This window comes from Etheostoma cragini, chromosome 6 (assembly GCF_013103735.1).
Source record: "Etheostoma cragini isolate CJK2018 chromosome 6, CSU_Ecrag_1.0, whole genome shotgun sequence".
Classification (NCBI taxonomy): Eukaryota; Metazoa; Chordata; class Actinopteri; order Perciformes; family Percidae; genus Etheostoma; species Etheostoma cragini.
The window spans coordinates 22,029,349-22,029,751 of NC_048412.1; positions in this window are offsets into that span (position 1 = coordinate 22,029,349).

Here is a 403-nt window from a genome sequence, read left to right on the forward strand (position 1 = left end):
TGTTTTTAAAAAAAATTAAATGCACATATCCCATTAATATTTGAGCATGATATGCTACAGCCCATACTATGATGCTGTTGTATTTTTATCAGGTGTTTCCAATGAAACTTAAAAACAACTTTGCAAGACATTCTCTGTAATTGAAATGCTTTCATAAATGAACTAAGCTAGTCAGTGAATTCAAATTTAATCCATATTTCCACAATCACTTTGGCATGGATTGTTCGGTAAGGGCAATCAGTTATCTGCAAATGAACATCATAACAAACTCAAGTTTTTGGCCCATTGTCATGTTTAACCGGATGATGACTGCCCTCTTTTGGAATTAGATGGGATTGTTTTGCAATGAAACTGAATTGGTGAGTGAAGGTCACCATAGAGATGAACCATCTCCTGCAGAGTG